We start from the raw sequence: 19,190 nt of genomic DNA, 5'->3' as shown, positions 1-19,190 counted from the left end.
CCCCCCCTCGGCTCCATCGTGCCCGTTCCTGGTTAATCCCCGTTCCCACTCCCCGTCCTGGCACCCACTCCACTACTTCCTGGTGCTCTCCATAGACTTGCCTACTCGGGGACAAGTCACGGAAGTGGGATCAGTCGGAATATAGTCTTTCCTGTCTGGCTTCGTGAAGCAGATTTTGGAGCTTCGTCCCACTGACAGCACATGAAAGTGTTTCATTCCTTTTCATGGCTAAGGCGTAGTCCATCGCGTGGCCGTAGCAGTGTTTGTCTGGCCACCCATGGAGACATGCTTGTGTTACTCTGCTTTTGGGCTACATGAAAAACATGCGTGTGCAGGACTTCGTGAGAGCAGAGGCTTTCATGTTTCGTGGATAGATACCTGAGCCAAGTGGTAGCTGTGTGGACTTCCTGAAGGATTGCCAAGCTGTTTTCTAAAACAGACCCTTTTACACTTTTGCCTTCCCTGCAGCAAACCCTGAGGGCTCCCGTCTCTCTGGGTCCTTACCAATGTTTGCTATCCTCGGTCTGCTCTATCTGAGCCATCCTGCTGCGGGGGGGTGGGGGGGGAGTGTTAGCTCACTGTGACTTTGGCTTGCATTTCCCTAATGACTGATGAGGCCGAGAGCTTTTTCATGTGCTTACTGGCCAATTATGTATCTTCTTTGATGAAATGGCTCATCATGTTTTTGCCCATTTTTAAAAATTAAATTTTGTGTCCTTCAACATTCCCATGCAATCCTAAGAACTGATCGATCCCACGTGCCCTTTCCACAGTCCCCCCAGGGTAACAGCTTCTACAACTGTAGTGGAGGGTCCCACCAGGCTGTGCACCTGGAGGTGTCACCACCGAGAACACATCCGTCCCCAAGGAGCCTGGTCTTCTGTAGCCACACCCACTTCCCTCCACGCCCACGCCCACGCCTCCTTAATCCCTTGAAACCACTAATCCGTTCTCTGATTCTGTAATTCTGTCCTTTCAAGAATGTTCTATAAATGGAATCACACGCACGTGATGTTGGGATTGGCTGTTCTGACTCAGCATAATCCTTTTAAGATTCGGTCAAGTTACTGTGTATCAAGTTGGCTCATTTTTTGTTGCTGAGTAGAATTCCATGCTGTTGATGTACCACGGTTTCTGTGACATTCAGCTACTGAAGGACACTTGGGGTCGTCTTTCAGATTGTGGGGGGCTGCACAATGAGCCCCAAGGTATCCAGGTCCTAATTCCTAGCACCTGTGACTGTGCCCTGATACGGCAAAGGAGGCTGCAGATGTGCTTAAATGAAGGATCTTGAGATGGACTGGCTGGTAGGCCCTGTGTCATCATGATGTCCTCACAAGAAGGTCTGACTATGGAAGAGAAGGCAACTCCACATTGGCAGTTAGGGCAGAAGACGCAGTGCGATGCGAGGAAGGGGTTCTGAGCTAAGGAATGCCAATGGCTTCCAGACAACAAGGCGAGGGACAGAGCCACCAAGAAGCCAGCCCCGTGGTGATTTTCGGTTCCCCAGAACTGTAAAAGAAGGCGTTTGTGTTGTTTTAAGCCACCAAGTCTGGGGTAACTTCTTACAGCTGCAATGGGAAACTTACACAGATACAGCTCATGTGAACGTCAGTTTTAATTTCTCTGGGATAAAAGCCCAAGAGAGTGACGGCTGAGTTGGAAGCTGATCGCATGTTGTTTTTTGAAGAAACTGCAAAGCTTGCCCCGAGGGGCTGTCCCGTTTGGTGTTCCCTCGCAGCCCGGGACCCATCAGGTTCTCGGCGTCTGCATCCTCGCGTCGACACTACTGTTCCCGTTCCCTATTCTCACAGGTGTGTGGTGGCATTTCCCAGTGGGTGGTGACATTGCACATCTTCTCATGCTGTTGCCCCCCCCACATCCCACCCAGTGAGGCGTTTGTTCCTACCATTTGCCCATTTCCCAAATGGGTTGCTTTTTAAATACTGAGTTTTGAGAAGTGTTTATGTATCCTAGATTCTAGTCATGAGTCAGATGTGTGTGGTTTGCAGACACTTTCACCCAGTCTGTAAGTTTCTCTTCATCGTCTTAGCAGGTTCCTCCACAGGGCAAACCTTTCTAACTGTGATCAAGTCTACTTTATTCTTTTTTATGGATTGTATTTCTGGTATCAGGTCTAAAAGCTCTTTGCCTAACCCTACATCCTGAATATTTGCTGATAGTGTTTTGGGTAACAGCTTTATTAAGATAGAATTCACGTAGCTTGCCATTCCTCCATCTAGAGTGTACAATTTGGTGTTTTTTAGTATATTCCAGGCTTATGCTGCCAGCACCAGTCAGCTTTAAAACAGTTTCATCACCCCCAAAAGGTGCCCAGTACCCTTTACACATCGCCACCCAACCCCACCCCCCACCTCCTTACATCCCAGGTGACCACTAGTCTACTCTCTGTCTATGGATGTGCCTGTTCTGGACATTTCATGTGAATGAGATCATACAATACATGGTCCTTTGTGACTGGCTCCTCACTCAGCATGATGTCTTCTGGATTCATCCATGTTGCCGTAAAAGGACTTCCTATCTTTTTACAGCTGAGTAATATTCCCTCGTGTGGGCGGGCACACCGTGTTTTACGTCTCCATCCCTCGGGTAATTGGCGTTTAGGTTGCTTTTACCTCTTGACTATTGTCAACACTGCTGCTGTGGACCTGTGTGTGTGGATGGACATAGGATTCCATTTCTCTTGGGTAACTGTGAGGGAGAGGAATGTGGAGACAGATGGAAACCGTTTAATTTTTTGAGAAACAACTCGTTTCTAAAGAGAGCGTGCCCTTCCGCACCCGCACCAACAGTGTATGGGCACTGGACGATTGTTCCATCTCCTCGCCCATATTCCATGTTACTGGTTTTGTAAACATTCTTTTCATAGCCATCTTCGTGTGAAACGGCATCTCACTGTGCTTTTGGTTCGCATCTCCCTCTGACGAATGGTGTGCAGATGTTTTCATGTGCTCATGGACCATTTGTGTATCCGTTTGGAGAAGAAGAAATGTCTATTCAGACCCATCATCCATTTTTTAAAAATGGGATCTCTGTCTTTTAGCTTCTGAGTTGTAAGTGTTCTTCACATTCTAGCCACAGGTCGCATTTCAGATACACGACTTACAGTATCTCCTTCATCCCCTGGGCTGCCCATGTTGTCAGTGGTTTCCTTCACTGTGAAGAGGTTTTCACTTTGATGGAGCCCCACTTGTTTGTTTTTGCTTTTGGTGTCAGATGCAAAAAATCATCACCGAGACCCACATCCAGGCGCCTCCCGCCTGGGTTTGCTTCGCAGTTTCACGTCGTACAGTATAGTTTGAAATCAGGGAGCATGATGACTTGTTAATATCTTAAAAGGATATTGGCGTCTATGAGGAATATTGGTTTGTAGTTTTCTCTTTTTTGTACCATCTTTGCCTGGTTATCAGGGGACTTGTGCTTTCATAAAATGAATTGGGAGTCCCTCCTCTTCTGTTTTTTGGAAGAAATTGTATGGCATTATCATTTACTCTCCTCTGAAAGCTTGGGAGAAAGCCCCAGTGAAAGGTTTGGGGCCTGGGGAGTCCTTCTGGGGAATTTTTAAATTGCAAATTGAGTCTCCTTACTACCATGTTTCCCCGAAAATAAGATCTACTCCAAAAATAAGCTGCAGTTAAGATCTCAGCCAGACGGACGCAGTTAGTACGTTATGACGATGTTCCAGAAGATGACATGACTGTATTTGAATCAATGTAGATTGTTGTACATGAAAAAATAAGACATCCCCTGAAAATAAGCCCTAATGGAGCAAAAATTAGTATAAGACTTGGTGTCATTTTGGGGGAAACACAGTAGTGACAGGGCTATAAAAATTACGTACTTCATGTCAAGTGAATTGTTAGCCTGTGCTTTTTGAGGACTTGGTCCATTTCATCTGTTGTCAAACTCACGTATGGAAGTGTTTGAAGCATTCCCTCGTTATCTTTCTGATGTCTGCATTGTTTCTGAGTAAGTAGTTTTGTATTGTTTTCTTACTAGTCACCCTCGTATGACAATGTAAATATGAATTTCTCATAATCTCCCAGTATCAGTGCTTCTTTGCATTGAAATCTTACTTTCAGTTGTTTCCTTTTATCCTCACCACTTTTGAAACACAGTTGTCTTTAAGTATTTCCTCCTCATTCACTGAACACCATACCATATTAGATGGTGAACTCTCGTTTAGGGCAGGTTTGCTAGCAACAAATGCTCTGTTTCCCTTCATCTAAGAATGTCTATTTCCCTTTCATTCCTGAGTAGATTTGGCTGGTAATAGAATTCACAGTTGACAATTCTTTTCTGTAAGTATTTGAAAAATGTTACTGCACTTCCTTCTGGTCTCAATGCTTTCCCATGAGAAATTCACCATCATTCAAATTAGTGCTGCTCTGTAAGTAATGTGCTATGTCTCTCCTTTCAAAAAAAGCTTTTTTTTGGTCCTTAGTTTTTAGAAGTTTATAATGTATCTTGGTGTATTGTAGATTTCTTCGGGCTTATGCTTTGAATTCACTTAACTTTCTTGAATCTGTAGGACTGTGTCTTGCACCGCACTGGGGAGTGTTCAGCCATCATTTGCTTGAACAGTTTCTCTCTCACTCTCTTCTCTTTTGCCATAAAAATGTCAGCTCTTTTGTCATTGTTAGCCAGAGCCCTGAGACTGGTCGCTTTTTGTTTTCAGTCTCTTTTCCATTACGTTGAGTCCGTTCTACTGATTTAGGCTCAGTTACTCTTTCTACCTTGTGCTCCCCACTCTACACCTGAGTCCAGTCTGTGAGTTTATTTTCAGTTATTGTAGTTTTCAGTTCTATAATGTCCATTTTCAATAACTTCTAGTTCTTTGCTGAGATTTTCTATTTGTGAAGAAAATTCATAATTGCTTTCTTTTTGAAGCATTTTTATGATTTCTTTCAAGTCCTTGTCAAATAATTCCAACATTGGATTTCCTTTGATTTGGGCATCTCTGATTTATCCTTTTTCACTTATATTTATTGTGATTCTCTGCATTCTTGGCGTGACAAGTGCTATTCAATTATACCCTGGAAATTTTAGACATTGTATCCTAGAAGACTCTGGGTTCTGTTTAGTATTTTCCTTCCTTCCTTCCTTCCCTCCCGCCCTCCCTTCTTCCTTCCTTCCTAGCAGACAGTTGCCCTCTTGAGGTGTAGAAATAGAGCCAGTGTCAGCTTCCCCCCAGGCCCCACCAATCCCACTCCAGAAAATGGAGGGCACTGCCTTACAGACCTTCATCACAGATCGGTGGATCGACATTTGGCTCCCCTTTTGCCCACAGACATCTTCCCAGTGAAAATGGGTGGGGGCACCAACTTGAAGCCTCTGAGTGGGGTGGAAGCTCAACTCTCCAATGCGCCCCACTGCAAGGTGGATGCTCGGCTAGCTCCCCATTGAGTCCTGACACCAGCAAAGGGGAGGGAGGGCATTGAGCAGAGTGTCACGTAGCCTCCTCTCCCAGCACCTCATTCAATAATAATAGTTAAGTAATAGTTCAATATCCCACTCTTAATAACGGTATATAAAACGAGACAGGAAATGAGCAAGGATATAAAAGACCCGACCAGTAGTTATTTTCGTGTTGCATTGTCTATTATTGTTGACTTGTCTGTTTCTCTCTTCAGTTCTATCAGTTTTTTCATGTGTTTTAGGACTCTGTCATCAGCTGCATCTATAATTTTTATGTCTTTATAATTTTTGCTTGTAAATTTTACTTCTTCCTGATGAATTGACCCTTTTATCATTATAAATGTCTCTTGTTGTCTCCAGTAACAGAGTTTGTTTTAGAGTCTGTTTTGTCTGATATTTAGTATACTGACTCCAGCTTTCTGGTGTTTAATCTTTGCATGCCATCTTTTTCCATCCATTCTCTTTGAACCTATTTGTGTCTTTGAATATATAATGTATCTATTGTAGGCAGTATATACTTGGTGCCTGTTCTAGGCAGTCTGGCAGTCTCTGCTTCTTTATTGAGTGTTTAATTCACTTATAGTTAATATAATTACTGATATGGTAGGATTTATGTCTGTCATTTGCTATTCATTTCCTATGTCTCATGTCTCTCGTTCTCTTCCTCCTTTGCTGCCTTCCCTGTTGTGTTAAATAAATGTGTTGCATTGTACCAATCTAACTCCTTTGTTAGTTTCCTATTTTTAAAATTATTTTCTTAGTAGTATAGTCTGGGGATTACAATAAGCATCGTAACAGAAAACAGTCTGCTTCAGGTTAATACTAAATCATCTCTTCACATATGTTTGTCTGTCCCTTTTGCACCTCCCCTCTCTGAACTCGAGTGACACATATCGTGTTACTCTTCATGCTGCCCAACAGGCCTCGGAGGTGTTGTTCAATTTACTTCATTCTCTTTATGTTCTAAAGAATGAACCATCTTTATGGACCTATCGTCCAATTCGTTGATTCTTTCTTCTGCTGGCTCAAATCTGCTGTTTAGCCCCTCTAGTTTTTCATCTGAGTGTCTGTCCTTTTCAACTCCAGAAGTTCTAGTTGGTTTATTTTACAATTCCCATCTCTTCATTGATATTCTCCATTTGATGAATCACTGTCATCATACTTTCCTTTCATTGTTGAAACGTGGTTTCTTTTAGTTCTTTGAACATATTTATAATAGGTGCTTTGAAGTCTTTGCCGACTAAGGCTAACATTTGCCCCCTGACCCCCACAGAGATCACTTCTATTGACGGCTCTTTATTATGGGTTACACTCTGTTTCTTTGTAGTCTCAAAATTTTGGGTTAAAAACTAATCATTTCATATAATGTAGGAACTCTAGATTCTGAATCCTCCTACTAACCAGGGTGATTGTGGTTACTGGTTTGTTTGTTTGTTTGTTGACTTGTTTGTCTTGCTGGTACTGATTCTGTAGTTTGTGTCTCTTGTAGTGTGTGGCCACTGATGTTTCTGCCTTTTATTTTTTAATCTTTGTTTTTGTTTCTAAGCCTGGTTCCCATGGTGTCACCGCTGGATCAGCATAGCCTAGTGGTCAGACTGGTTGGTCACAAGTTTTGTTTAAAACGTCTTGGGCCAGTGAGTTCTCTACCATTTATTGAGGTGGTCTGTGTATGAGCTGACCTTCACTCAATGTTCAGGCAGTTTACAAGTCTCTCCTGGCCTGTACTTTCTGCTTCCACAGGGTCTCACGGTCAGCCAAGGGTAAAGAGATAGCAGGGGTCCTCTCAGGTGTGTCTTGAGAGTGTGTGCAATCTTCCAGATCTCAGGGAAACCTCTTTAAAAATGTTTGCTGGCCTGTTGCTGCCTCAGCCGGTACTGCAGCCTTGTGCAGCTGTGCTGTTGGCCTTCCTCATTATTCGCCACCGAGGTTGCTCTGGTTTGACACGGCGCATGGGGTTCTCCACAGAGCCCACATTCCGTCAGCCCTCTTTCTTGGCACTGAGACTGAAGGTCCTCAAGGAGCAGCCCCAAGTTAAATTGCCACAGATCCTGCTGTTCTGATCAAGCGTTCATTTTCAATTTAGTTACTTTCTGGAGTTCTTAAAGGTTGTATTTGACAGTGTTGTCCATTTTATCATATAGGGACTTTTGCCATAGTCCTCAGGCCACCATTCCAGAGGTGGATTACATTTTTCTGATTCAATTGTAATTGTTTTTATATGTACATATAGAATATTGTAGGTCCAAAGTCAAAACTATAAACAGGTCTACTGAGACAAATATCCCTCCCTCCCACAGCCCTTCCATCTTTCCTCCCCACCCCTCATAAATAACCAATTTCAATGTTTTCTGGTTTATTGTTTGTGGTTGCGTTCTTTATCAAACATGTATTTTCTCATTTCCCCTTCTTTATTGCAAAAACTGTAGTCTTCTCTATCTGCCCTTTCAGACCTTGCTTTTCTCACCTACCAATATTTCCTGGAAATCACTTGATATCCATGCATAGAGCACTGGCATTTCCTACAGCTGCGTGGTATTCCTTGATGCGTGTGTACCGTAGTCTTTCCAACCAGTCTCGAATGCTTGTATGTGTAGGTAGTTTCTGGCTGGCAGCTATGGTCACCATTCTGAGGCCAGTGCTTTGGACAATGCACACTGAATAATCTTATTGATATTTTTTGGCATATTGTTGGAGGTGTATCCGTAAGGTGAATTCCTAGAGGTGGAATGGCTAGGTTGAAACATGAATACACATTTAGTTTCGTTAAATATCACCAAACTCCATTTTGAGTTTTTGTTGATCTGGTAGGTAAAAAGATGACATTCAGGTTAGCTTTTGCTCTTTTTTTTTTTCCATGAGTGAAATCACAATCTTTTCATAAGCTTAAGGGCCATTTTCAGATATCATTTCCTGAACTGTTTATATATTTTGCTTATTTTTCTATAGCCATTTTCATCCTTATTCCCTTATCTTTTAGAAGTCCTGTCTATATCATAGCCATTAGCTTTCTGTTGGTGATATACAGTGCATTTTCTCCTGTTTTTTGATTTTCCTTAAGGTATTTTTTTCTACGCAAAAGGTTCATTTTACTACATCTGAAGTCAGATTTATCTTATTACATCTAGATTTATAGTCATAGTTAGCAAGCCTTTCCCTTATACTTAGTTTATAGAGGAATTCATTCCTGTTTTCTTCTAGTATTTGTGGAGTTATATCAAGAAAGTATCCATCCATTTGTATTTTCACGAGATTTTATTAGATATGATTGATGAATTCTTGGAGAAAATGTTTCTTCTTAAACATATTAATATGGGAAAATATTTAGGATTTTTGCAACAGCATTCATAAATAATACTGGTCTTTTATTTCCTTTTGTTTTATTTTTATCAGGTTTATGTGTCAATTTACACTTATAAAAAGTATTCGGAAGGTCTCCTTCATTTTTCGTGCTCTGAAACATGTGTAAGATTAGGACTCTCGTCTCTAACAAGTTTGGGTAGAATTCCCCTATGGAACCTATAAAATAGGGCACTTTCTTTTAGGGTAATTCCTTGTTAGCTTTTTTATTTTTTGGAAATCAGTTTGTTTAGGCTTTCTGTTTCTACTGAGATCAATTTTAGATCAACTATTTTGCAAGGAAATTCATTTTGTCTGTGTTCTACAAAGTTTTTGCATAGAAGTGTACCAAGTAGTCTACTGTGAATTTTCAAGTTTCCTTCACAGTGATAGTTGCTTTCTCTTGTCATTTCTCTTGTATATTGATGTTTCTCTCTTCTCCTTAATCACAGAGTAGTTTGTCTATTTCACTTTTTTTTTAAATAACCAGGGCTTTGGTTTTATTAAGTTGGTCTACTATTTTACTGCTTTCTGCCTCATTAATTTATTTTATCTTTGTAATTTCCTTCCTTGTGCTTTCGATTTATTTTTCTAGCTTTTTGAATTGGTAATTTGTGTATTTTCATTTTTATTGAGCTCTGTATTTAGACCTATAAATGTGTGCCAAAGCAGGGGTAGTCTATTGTCATGGTGTAGTCACAGACACACACACTCACACACGAGACCTACCTTATGGATTATGTTCTTCAGATCTTTTATATCCTTGTTTATTTTTTGTCCACTTGGTCTGTCATATGAAGGTGGAATGTTAGACTCTGCTATTACTAAGGTGTTTATATATTTTCCTTCACATCCAGTAGTTTTTTTATGTAAGTGGTTGCTGCAGTATTCATAGCAATTATTCATAATTGATATAATCTCATTATGAAAATTGGCTTTTAACATCATAACGTATCTTTATTTATCCCATTTAATGATTTTTAGCATTAATTATACTTTTTCTGATACTGGAATAATGACCTCTGCTTTCTTGGTGTTTCCACTTACCTGGTTAAGTCTTCATCCATTTCTTCCTGTATTTTTCAGCCATTTCAACCACTGAATTTTAGATGTTCAATTTTTTTTTTTTAATGCATAGAACTGGGTTTTGATTTACAAACAAATTTGAATATTTTTTCTTTTAAGAGGCATGTTTTTACTCATTAATAACTGATGTTTGATTTTAGTTCCTTTATATTATCATATATTGGAATTATTCTCTGTAGTCATACTGATTGTTGCTCTTTTCCATATCTGCTTTTTCTTATAAATTATTTTGGTATGTAAGAATGTTTATATTTTTTTACTGGTGGAGTCCTTTGCATTAATGATTTTGCTGTGGTTTAACCATTTTTTCTTACATTTATACTATTTGGTGTGCCACTTTTAATTCTATCTATGGGTTCCTCTTGATTAGGTATATAAGTCATACACTCTCTATACTATATGTGGACTTTCTCATTCTCCCTTGCTTTTCATCTCAAGTTTGCACTCCTTCTATTTTGTCCAGGTAGATGATGTTCATACATTCGCATTCAGCCACAACTCTATCCAGGTCTTCATCCAGTTCTATAATTAAATGTACAGAACGTTCCCCATCAGTTCTTTTACCAGAGATTTCCCAGCCTTCCCCTAGTTGGATGAAGCTCATCCTCTAGTAGCTTCCTGAGCAAGGGCTCATGTTTCCAACACTGTACACATATAAAAATGTTTTCCTATTGCCTCGGTACATGAAGGTCAGCTTGACTGGGTATAAAATTCTTGGTTTGTATGTCCATAAGTTACTTCGAAATTCTGTTTCACTGTTTTCTTGCTTTGTATGTTGTTTTTGATAAGTCTATTGCCAGTATAATTCTCATGCTTTGTACTTACTTCATCTTTTTGCCTGGAGTTCCTAAGGATTTCTTTATTTTTAAAGTCTAGTAGTTTTACTCGCAAGTGTCTGAGTTGGTTGTTCCAGATTAACTTTCTTGGTACCATGTGGTTCCTTTCTGTGTGAGAGTTAGATTTTATTGTGTTTATAGAATGCTTTAATAGTTTTAAATATTTCTATTGCATTATTTGTATTTTCTTCTTCAGAGACTTGTTATATGCATGTTGGCCCTCTTTTGCTGAGCTTCAATTTCAATAATGCTCACTCACTTTTTCTGTCTTTATCACATTTTAATTACCTTAGCTGTTTTCATGCTTTTCTTCTATTTCTATCTTTTGTTCCATCACCTGTTGTCATTTCTTTCATTCTTATTTTTTGTCCATGTCTGTTTTAAGTGTTTTTATTACTGACTCAGTATATTTTCAAATCCCAAACATTGAGGATATTTAATTCAATCTGGACTGTTTTTAGTTTTGTTCAGCTTTATGGTTGGTTTTGGGAGGAGAATTTCAGTGGCAGAAAACTTCATTCTCAATTTCTGATTCTTTTCCTTACAGCAGTAGTGTATGGATGCTGTCTGCTGACTCATGTCCCCCCGTGCACAGTGGTCAGAGTTCCTAGTCCAAGGATGCTCGCTTCTGCGTCTTGATCTCTTTCAGGCAGTTTCTTTTCTAGGCGGTACTATTGTGTGAGGGAATTAGCATGTTTTTCTTTAAGTCCTGAAAGATTCTTTCATTTCCTCTCTGCTTCTTCTTTGCCTGCACTGCCACACCACTTCTCTGTATAGCCAAGCCTTCCTAAGAAGTGATTCTCTGAGGCTGCCATGTCCCACTCACAGTAAGGAACTTCATAGAAATGCTGTGAACCCATTTCTGTCCTGTGTTCTCCATTTTGACACTTAATGTTGGACTCTCACCCTCCACACACACCCAGGGTCTGTGCTCCTTTTAAGTCTTCTGTGCCCCCTACTTTTTAAATGTGAAATTCATGTAACATAAATGAATCATTTTAAAGTCAATTCAGTGGTATGTATCGTATTCACAATGTTGTGTTGGTTGCTTGCATATCTAACAATTTATTTCCAAATCCAAGGTCATAAAGACTTCTCCTTATATTTTCTCCTAAGAATTTATGGTTTTAGCTCTTATATTTAGGTTGCTGATACATTTTGAGATGATCATATATATATATAGTGAGGTATGTGTCCAGCTTCCTTCATTTGCCTGTGGCTATCCATTGTCCCACGACCATTCGACCATTCAACCATTCGTTGAAAAATCTATTCTTTCCCCCATTGAATGGTCTTGGCATTCTTGTTGAAAATCCATTGACCAAATGTGTGAGGGTTTATTTCCAGGTTCTCCATTTTGTTCCATTGGTCTATATGTCTGTCCTTATACCAGTAACACATTCTTTTGACTGCTATAGCTTTGTCTAAGTTTTGAAATTGCGAAGTGTGAATCTTCCAACTTTGTTCTTTGTCAATATTGTTTTAGCTATTCAGAGCCCCTTGTGATTCCATAAACATTTTAGGATCACTTTTTCCAGTTCTGCAAAAAAGACCATTAGAGTTTTGAGAGGGGTTACATTCAGTCTGTGGATCACTGGGTAATACTGTCATCTTAATAATAAGTCTTCCAGTCCATGAGCACAGGGTGTCATTCTATTTATTTTGGTCTTTAATTTCTATCAGCTGTGTTTTGTAGTGTCTAGCATAAGTCTTTCACCTCCTTGGTTAGCTTTATTCCTAATTACTTTATTCTTCATGATGTTATTGTAAATGGAATTCAATTTTTTTTCCTTCTCAGATTGTTCATTGCTGGTGTGTAGAAACGCAAATGATTTGTGTGTGTTGACCATGTGCCCTGCAACTTTGCTGAACTTATTAGCTCCAGTAGCTTTTTTGTGGATTCTCTCAGATTTTCTATATATAGGATCATGTCATCTGTGAATAAAAATAGTTTTATTTCTTCCTTTCCAATTTGGATGCTTTTAATTTATTTATTTGCCTAATTGCCATGGCTAAAACTTCCAGTATATTGTTGAAAAGCAGTGGTGAAAATGGGCATCCTTGTCTTGTTCTTAGTTTTAGGGGAAAAGCTTTCTTTTTACCAGAGTATGATGTTAGCTATGGGTTTTTAATAGATGTTGTTTATCATGTTTAAGTTCCCTTCTTTTCCTAATTTTGTAAGTATTTTTATGCTGAAAGGTTGGGTTTTGTCAAATGCTTTTTTTGTGTCTATTGAGGTGATTCCTATTAATGTGATATATCACATTGATTGATTTTTCTTACATTGAACTGCCCTTCTATTCCTAAAATAAATCCCACTTGCTCACGGTGTATAATCCTTTCAATATGCTGCTGGATTTGGTTTACTAGTATTTTCTTGAGGGTTTTACATCTATAGGGGATACTGGTATCTAGTTTTCTTTTCTGGTGATGTATTTGTCTGGTTTTGGTATCAATCATACTGACCTCATAGAATATGTTGCAGAATGTTCTCTTTTCTCCTGTTTTTTGTTACAGACTGGTATTGACTGTTCTTTAAATGTTTGGTATAATTCACCAGCGAAGCCAGCAGATGCTGGACTTCTCATTAGGAGGTTTTTGATAACAGATTCAAACTTTTACTTGTCAACAATTCTATTTCTTCTTAAGTCAGTTTTTATAGTTCATGCATTTCTAAGAATTTTTCCATTTCATCTAGGTTGTCTAATTTGTTGGAGTACAATTAATTGTTCATAGTATCCTCTTATAATTTTATTTATTTATTTCTGTAAGGTCATTTGTAATGTCCCCATGTTCATTTATGATTTTATTTGCATGTTCTCCATTTTGTTTCTTCGTCATCCTAGCTAAATTCTTGCCAATTTTGTTGATCTTCTCAACAGTAACCAATTTTTGGTTCAGTTGATTATCTCTGTTTTACTATTCTATTTATCCCTCCACTCTCGTGTTTACTACTTTCTTCTTCCTGCTAAGTTGGGTTTAGTTTACTTTTCTTTTTATAGTTCCTTAAGCTGTAAAGTTAGGTTACTGGAGATCTTTCTTCTTTATGTAGGAATTTATAGCTATAATTTTCTCTTTGAGCATTGCTTTCACTGCATATTGTAAGTTTTGGTACATTGTTTTCATTTCTGTTCATCTTCATTCACAACATATTTTATGATTTCTCTTGTGAAGTCTTCTTTGACCCGTTAGTTTTTAAAGAGTGTGTTAATTTCCACATATTTGTAATTTCCATATATTTGTTTGTAGTTTTCCTTTTATTATTGATTTCTAGGCTCATTCCATTTTGTTTGGAAAAGACACTTTGTATGATTTTAATTTTTAAAAATTTCCTGAGACTGCTTTGTGGCCTAACATGTGATCTGTCCTGGAGAATATTCCACATGCATTTGAGAAGAATGTGTATTCTGCCGCCATTGGGTGGCATGTTCCATATATATTTGTTAGGTCTGGCTGATTTATAGTGTTTAAGGCTTCTGTTTCCTTGTTGATCTTACCTGGTTGTTCTATCCATTATTCAGTATGGGCTTTTGAAGTCTCCAGCTGTTATTGTAGAACCATCTATTTCTCCCAAGAATTCTGTCGATATTTGCTTCATATATTTTGGGGCTGTTATGTGTATATGTATAAATATAACATCTTCTTGATGAATTGATCCTTTTCTCAATATACAGTGTCCTTTGCCTCCCATAACAATGTTTTAGTTAAAGTCTATTTTTTCTTATATTACTGTAGCTTCCCAGCTATCTGTTGGTTACTATTTGCATAGAATATTATTTCCCATCCTTCACTTTCAATCCGTATCTTTGGATCTAAAATAAGTATCTTGTGGATAGCATAAGTTGGATAATTTTTCAATCCATTCTGTCAATGACTGTATTTTGATTGGAGAATTTAATCCATTTACATTTAATTACTGGTAAAGAAGGATTTCTGCCATGTTGCTATTTGTTTTCTGTGTGTCTCATGCCTTTTTGGTTCTTCACGTCTTTTTTACTGCCTTCGGGTTTTTGGAAGTGCATAATGATTCTCTTCTCAGTTCCCTTGTGTATGTATTTTAAGTATTTTCTTAGTGGTCACCATGAGAATTACATTTACTATCCTAAATTTATAAAAACCTACTTTTAACTCATACCAGCTTAACTTCATTAGCATATGAAAAGCCAGCTACTATGCAGCATCATCCCCTCATGCTATTGTCACAGATTGTGTCTTTATACGTTGTGTTGCCAGTATCATATATATATGACTATTTGATGCATGTCTTTTAAGACTATAGGAAATAAAGAGGAGCTATTAGGTTGGTGCAAAAGTAATTGCGGTTTAAAAAATTAAAAATAATTGCAAATTACCTTTGCACCAACCTAATGCAAAGTAAAAATACGATCAGACTGGCTTTTATGTTTACCGCTGTAGTTGTAGTTGCCTTTCCTGGAATTCTTTTATTTCTTTGTGTGGCTTTGAGTTACTCTCTAGGGTCCACTCATTTTAGTCTGAAGGACTCTCATTAGCACTTTTTGTGGGGCCAGTCTGCTAGCAATGAACTCCTTCAGCTTTTGTTTATCTGGGAATGTCTTAATTTCTCCTTCATTGTTGAAAGATAAGTTTGCTAGACATAGAATTCTTGACTCAGTTGTTTTCTCTTTTAGCACTTTCGAAATTCTGTCCCACTCCCTTCTGGTCTCTATGCTTTCCGATGAGAAATTGGATGTTAATCTTACTGAGTATCCCTGTACATGACGAGTCCGTTCTCTCACCCTTTCATGGTCCTGTTTGTCTTTCAACAATTTGCTTATGATGTCTTTCCTGGGGTTCACTGAACTTCTTGGAGGTATAGATTCATGTCTTTCATCAAATTTGGGAAATTGTCAGCTACTGTTTCTTCACATATTCTTCCTGCCCCTTTCTGTCTCACCTCTACTTTGGTGGTTCCCAATATGGATGTTGGTGGGCTTAATGGGAACCCATAGGTCCCTCAGGGTCTGTTCACTTTTCCTTCATTCTTTTTTCTTTCTGCTCTTCAGACTGGAGAATTTCAATTGACCTGTCTTCAAGTTCACTGATTCTTCTGCCCATTTAAATACATTAATGAAACACTCCAGTGAGTTTTTCAGTTCAGCTATTATACTTTCCAGTTCCAAAATTTTTGTCTAATTCTGTTTTCTAATTCCTCTCTTTATTGATTTTCTCTATTTGTTCATATATTTGCTCTCCTGGTGTCCTTCAGTTCTTTGTCTATGATTTCCTTTAAGTCTTTGAGTATATTTAAGAAAGTTAAAGTCTTTGTCTAGTAAGTTTAATGTCTGTACTTCCTCAGGGACAGTTTCTGTTCATTTCTTCTGTGAATGGGTCCCACCTTATTTTCTTTCCATGCTTCATAATTTTTTGTTGAAAAATTGTTTGGGATATTAAATGTAATAACTCTAAACCTCAGAATCTTTCCCCATCTCAGTATTTCTTTTTTCCTTGTTGTGAGCTGTAGCCTCTGAAGTCACTGTTCCTCTAGCTTGTGTTCAGCTGGTGTTTTGACAAGAGATTTCCTTGAGTACCAGGAGTCAGTAAAAAGGCAGAGAGGGAGGGAGGAAAACAGTACAAGAACTTCCAATCTTTGCAGGTCAGCTCTGTGCTGGGGCAATCCTTCAAGATTTGACCATTCTGTTTACAAATCTGCCTTAGCCTTCACTTCCTGTTTGAGGTGGGCATAGAGGTCAGCCAGAGGTGATGTTCTCAGGACTTTTCTCAGCATGCATCCTGCCCTGGGCCTCTTTTGGCTTTCTCAGTTCTTCAGTATACATAAGTGCTTTTGAATGGCCTGATTTCCCAAAGAAACTCTTTCCTCAGCTTTTCCTCCCATGCTTTCAGTACTCTTTTATGCCTCCACTGGAATCTTTTCCCAGGTGGCTGTGATTTGTTTGACTCCCTTACAGTATTTTCAAGGAATGTCCACCATTTTTCATCCCGGGTGAGCTCCCTATTAGAGGAAACAAAGGCAGTCACCTTGTGTCCATTCCTTCTGGCAGCCCCCAGACAACACAGAGCAAACACAGTTCTTTGGAAATAAGATATGCCCTGCTGCTTCCAGAACCAGGGGGCAGGGTCCCACACTGGGAATGTGGCTGCCATCAAGACTGCCACTGAGCCAGGGAAAGCAGTGTTACAAGGGCAAGCACAATGCCAGAGCTTGACTACCATTTTTAAGTCGCCTGTTTCTTGCTTTGGTGTTCACTGGTTGCTATAAACCTTTGGACTGCTTTCTAGAGTTCTGACCAAGTGAATTCTGAAAGGTTTTGCTTGATTTTTTCAATGTTTCTGCAGAAGGAAGAGTCCTCTGAGGTATGTGCTCCTCCATTTTAACTGACGTCACTCACTGTCCTCACATTTTCTGACCGAGTATCCTAAGCTCACCTGACAGCATCCAGGGGCATCCAGTGGTGGGCAGGCGGCTGTGGCACTGTTGGAACCTGGCTCACTTGTCCTCTCAGGGAGTTCGAAGGCCAGTGTTCCACTTGTCAGCGCTGGTGAAGCCGAGTGGCGGCTTCTTTTATTTGTACTCCTTGTTGGTTGTGTGCGTTCAGGGAGGGTAAGTGGGGAGCCTTGGAACTGGAGGGAAGGGGGACGACATGCCCCTGCTCTCCAAAGCTGGCTGCAAGGCTTTTAAAATTACGCCCTATCCTCAGGGCCTCAGTGTAGCCCATCAGCGGGTCTTGTCAGCTTCCTGGATGTTGCTCACTCCTTGCTTCCTTCCAGCTGCCTCCCTGGATAAGGCCACGGCCATTTCTCCACCTGGGTGTTACCCTTCCCTCTTCACTGCTCTGTTTCTGTCCTTGCCTCCTCCGCACCCCCCTTCTTCCCACAGCTGCCCAAGACCAGGTCTTTAAAGAGTCGACCTTGCTGCTTGTCTCCTTCAAATGCCCCCATGGCTTCCTGGCACAGTCTTGGGCCAGTCTCCTGGGTACAGAGACCAACATGGAATCTTTGTGCAGGTCACTTACTGGAAAGAGTGCCGTGGAAGCAGCTGGAAAGCCTCGCAGAGCACTCAGAGTTGTCCCACCAGCTGCTAAGAAGCTAGGGTACTTATCTTGCACTGCTGAGGGCTGCCCCTCAGGGGAGTCACTGTGGTCCCTTCTGGCCTGCCCTGTGTGCTGAGCAGGCCCCGAGCAGAGATAGCACTAAGGAAGGCATCTGGCCAGTTTGCAGTAAGCCTTTGGCATGTATGGAACGTGAGTGCTGAGGGCGTGTGGGTGGGGCCCGTGTCCCCAACAACAGGGACAGTGTTCTTTACCTGTGTGTCTGGGGCCAGCCATGTAGTAGGGCCTCTGAGGAGCGTTGCTGAGCCGGACCTGCCGGGTCCCTGTCTCGCCCTCAGCCAGTTTCCGTCAGCCATGTGCCCCTCTGCTGGAAGGGACACACCGCTTTCTAAGCATCACGCTCATTTCTCCATATTTTCTCTGATTATTCAGCTCCTCACGCTCGACCCACCAACAGTGTGGAGAGTGGGCCTGTGGCCACCACACTGGACAGATGCCACCAGGTCTCTTTTCATGAAGTGGTGTTTGTGCGAAGTGGGTGTGTGTGTGGTGGGGGGAGGGCGGTCAGCGCTGAGAGCCCCTCAGGGCCCCCTGCCCTCTCCCTGCCTCCCAGCACTCTGCAGCCAGCAGGGCCTGGCTGACTTGATTATTTTTGACATTGGTTGTTAACATAATTTTGACGTTAAGCCTCCCCCCAGCTCTGGGGTGGCTCTGACTGTGTCCAGGCTCCAGCCTGGGGAGCCATGGGGAGCCTCTCAGCCCCGGATCTGGCCTGGCTGGGAGGCAGCCTGGGAAGGGACCTGTGTTTCTCAAGCCCGCGCCCTCGGGGCCTGGGGGTGGGGCCCAAGCAGATGTCTGGGTTTAGTAGCCAGGGCCTGGAGCCGGATGCTGAGAACCAGGCCTGCAACTCATTTCCCCATTAAACATTCTGAGAACATCTGCACCGGCGTCCAAGGCTTTCCCCTCACTAATTGCTTTGATTATTGTGTGAAGTTCAGAACTGGCACGTTTCCGCGGTGTTGAGATGAAGGTGAAAAGATCGCTCTTAATTAGATTAAAAACATTTTTTTCTTCCTCTGTAATTTCGCCTTGAAAATCAAGGCCACTTTTTTGTTGCCTTCATCCAAAGACCTCCAGAAACTTTCCTCCCCACCTCTCCAGAGGTTTCTTGGGAATGTCCTGTGAGCTCAGCTCTTGGAGAAGACAGCGCTTAACCCAGATTCCGTTGTATACTAACGTTTCCTGGGGCTGCTCTGGCTGCTGGGAACCATCCCCTGCAACTGGGTCTTGGGAGACCTGGGCAGTGACTTCCTGGAGCAGAGACCCCGAGGGTCGCCGACGCATGTGGGTGGCTGTTGCTCTTTCCATTTCCTGTGCTCATTCAGAGCTGACCCTGTCCTGGCTGTTATTACTTGTCCCCCCAGCGCCCCCGCTATTTGGACCCCACCCGTGGGCCCACAGAACC

At 41.0% G+C, this 19,190-nt stretch overlaps 1 protein-coding gene and 1 long non-coding RNA gene across 4 annotated transcripts in view; one reads left to right on the top strand and one right to left on the bottom strand.

Annotated features, from left to right (window-relative positions):
- The window catches only part of KCNQ1 (potassium voltage-gated channel subfamily Q member 1), a 307,207-nt gene that overhangs the window by 106,730 nt on the left and 181,287 nt on the right, over positions 1-19,190 (top strand). The gene's annotated exons all lie outside the window — the stretch shown is intronic.
- The window catches only part of LOC109435666 (uncharacterized), a 58,225-nt gene continuing 45,238 nt past the window's right edge, over positions 6,204-19,190 (bottom strand). The window contains exon 2 of the long non-coding RNA XR_012497681.1: positions 6,204-16,668. This is a non-coding gene — a long non-coding RNA (uncharacterized LOC109435666). The remainder of the gene's footprint in view (positions 16,669-19,190) is intronic.

Source organism: Rhinolophus sinicus, linkage group LG06 (assembly GCF_036562045.2).
Source record: "Rhinolophus sinicus isolate RSC01 linkage group LG06, ASM3656204v1, whole genome shotgun sequence".
In the NCBI taxonomy this organism is placed as follows: Eukaryota; Metazoa; Chordata; class Mammalia; order Chiroptera; family Rhinolophidae; genus Rhinolophus; species Rhinolophus sinicus.
Note: the sequence above shows the minus strand (reverse complement) of the source record. Positions and strands in the feature narration are given on the sequence as shown.